The sequence below is a fragment of the Palaemon carinicauda genome, chromosome 42 (genome assembly GCF_036898095.1).
Source record: "Palaemon carinicauda isolate YSFRI2023 chromosome 42, ASM3689809v2, whole genome shotgun sequence".
NCBI classification, from domain to species: Eukaryota; Metazoa; Arthropoda; class Malacostraca; order Decapoda; family Palaemonidae; genus Palaemon; species Palaemon carinicauda.
In genome coordinates this window covers 56,918,042-56,921,021 of record NC_090766.1, presented here as the reverse complement: position 1 = coordinate 56,921,021, position 2,980 = coordinate 56,918,042, and positions in this window count along the sequence as shown.

The following is a 2,980-nucleotide window of genomic DNA, read 5'->3' as shown; positions in this document are numbered from 1 at the left end:
GTGTTTTTCACTTATTGTGTTCTAACAATCAAAACATGCACTGTATCAGTATCGACTTTTTAACTTATTACTTTACCTAATTGTAAATGGATTAAACAGTCCATGAATACTGGACCTTAAAAGCGACCCAGCAAACTTTTGATCAGACAAACACGATTTCAGAATCAAATTTGAGAAGCGAAGAATTCTTGACAAATAATCCTTCCAAGAGAGAAGGCTGGAATAAGTAAAATACAACGCCAGGACGGTGAACAAAAGAAAAACAAAATGAAAATCAACCCCTTCAAAATTACCAAGAAATACAACGGATTAATTCTGGCCAGTAAGTAGCCTTCCACTGACGGCAAAACAGGGAAACCAGATATCAGAAATGAAAACGAACCAGTCATGTGAATAACGGTTTACCGAACATCTCTTCCGAGATCTGATTACAAGCACGAGGAAGCAACCAGCCCCGCCCACCGAGACCTCGGCTCCCTTCCAAACATAGTCCCATACACGGAGAAAATATAATTACCGATTTCATTTTCACTAAGCAGATACTCGAGGTGGCTCTGATATTCATGCCAACATGGCTACACGACGTACCACTTACGTTTTCATGGATTTTCCCCAACTGAAATTATCTGTTCTTTTTTGTCATATTTTGCCGGTTCTGTCAATGGGATGTCTTCAACTTCTTCGAAATTTTACCTTGTTCTTAAGATTTCTTGTATATATATCTCTCAAATGTGAATCAACTTTTGTCTTATATTGTCATACATACACAAAATGAAAGATAAATTAGGACACTTGAAACCATTAAAAAGAATCTAAAACGATCAATGATCATAAAACGCTAGAACATTTACTTACTAAACTTGAAGGCTTAACCTGTACCTATCCTTAGAGAGATCACACACTTTCGAGAAAAAAAAAATGCATATTAAAAACGAAGCAAGGAATTTACAACCCAAAAAGTCGATAAAATCTTCAATAAAGAAATAAGATAATCATATCTGAGTGATGCAACAGTGGAAAATGGTTAACAATGTTAGTGGAAGTGCCTAACGACGTATTATTATTATTATTATTATTATTATTATTAGCCAAGCTACAACCTTAATTGGAAAATCAAGATGTTACAAGCCCAAAGGCTCCAAAAAGGAAAAATAGCCCAGTGAGGAGAGGAAATAAGGAAATAAATAAAAGATGTAAATAATGAAAAATTAAAATTAAATATTTTAAAAAACATTTACAACATTAAAACAGATAATTCACATGTGGACTATAAAAAGATTTATGTCAGCCTGTTCAACATAAAAACATTATTATTATTATTATTATTATCATTATTATTATTATTAGCCGAGCTACAACCCTAATTAGAAAATCAGGATGTTATAAGTCTTATAGCTCCAACAGGGAAAACTGCCCCGTGAAGAAAGGAATAAGATAGAATAATGTGCTTTAGTGAAACCTTAAGCAAGAGGACAATTACATGATATCGAGATGAAGGAAAGAATCCCGAAGGAATGGGTGAGAGGAGTAATCATTTCAATGTATAAAGTAGGAGTGACTGAGGGAAATGTAAGAATTACAATGGTATAACATTACGCATCATCATCATCATAATCATCATCATCTCCTCCTATGCCTATTGACGCAAAGGGCCTCGGTTACATTTCGCCCGTCGTCTCTATCATGAGCTTTTAAATCAACACTTCTCCATTCATCATCTTATACTTCACGTTTCATAGTACTTAGCCATGTAGGCCTGGGTTTTCCAACTCTTCTAGTGCCTTGTGGAGCCCAACTCAACGTTTGGTGAACTAATCTCTTGGGGAGTACGAATAGCATGCCCAAACCACCTCCATCTACCATCTACGTTACTTAATAGACATGAAAATTTTTATGTATTATAGCATTTGTTTCGAAAAATATAAACAACAATACACTTCGTGGCCATAAACGAACACGTTCATTTCATCAATGCAGATGGACAATGCTAGAGAAAAATATGAAAAGTAATTAACTGGAACAACCTCCAATATCGTCACTGTGACATACAAAGTAAAACAAATTTTCCTTTCCTAAAAATGTTGGGTAAAATAAAGGAATTTTTAATTTCTAAAAATGTGACAGCCAACCAAACTGAAAATTATATCCATATCATAAGACACTTCTCGGCTTCTTAAAAATTCATGAGTATAATAAACCAAAATATGAAAAAATTATTGTTCAATTGGATTGAAAATACTCCTTATACCTAAAATTATTTTGTAAACCTAATAGCTCCTCAAAATAACTTTTCTATAACTCAAAAATAATTGTTTTTTTCAAGATGCTTCCATATATTATTAACAAGAGTGATTTTGTACATATATTAATGGATGGTATTCATCTTAATATTACAAAGTAAACAAAACAATATCAGCAACTGAAAATACTTCTCCATATTAACCGACGAATTATAACCCAGCCACTCAGAGGGGTAAGCCAGCCTCAACTTGGTGCCGGTCCCAAGCCCGGGTAAATGGGGAGGGTTGGCGGCAGGAAAGGCATCCGGCCATGAAAATTTAGCCAAACCCAATATGGCCAGAGAAAACTGTGAAAAAGTACACTGAGGTGGTATGGTCATGTCATGAGAAGAGATGAACAGTATATTTGGAGGAGAGTGATGGAAATGGAGGTACAGGGAATGAGAAGGAGAGGGAGACCAAAGCGAAGGTGGATGGACCGTATCAAGGATGACCTTCGATCAAAGGGATTAACCGGTGATGAACTGTGGGACAGAGGTAGATGGAGAACGCTGGCCAGAAACATCGACCCCACATAAAGGTGGGAAAAGATGCAGACAAAGAAGAAGAAGATGATTAACCGACGAAATATAATATGACAAACTACAATACTCTTGTGTAGCTATAAGCTAATATACAAGAAACATTGCTCTAACAACATTTTATGTTTAAATGATGTTTAGCAAGTTATTATATTTGAA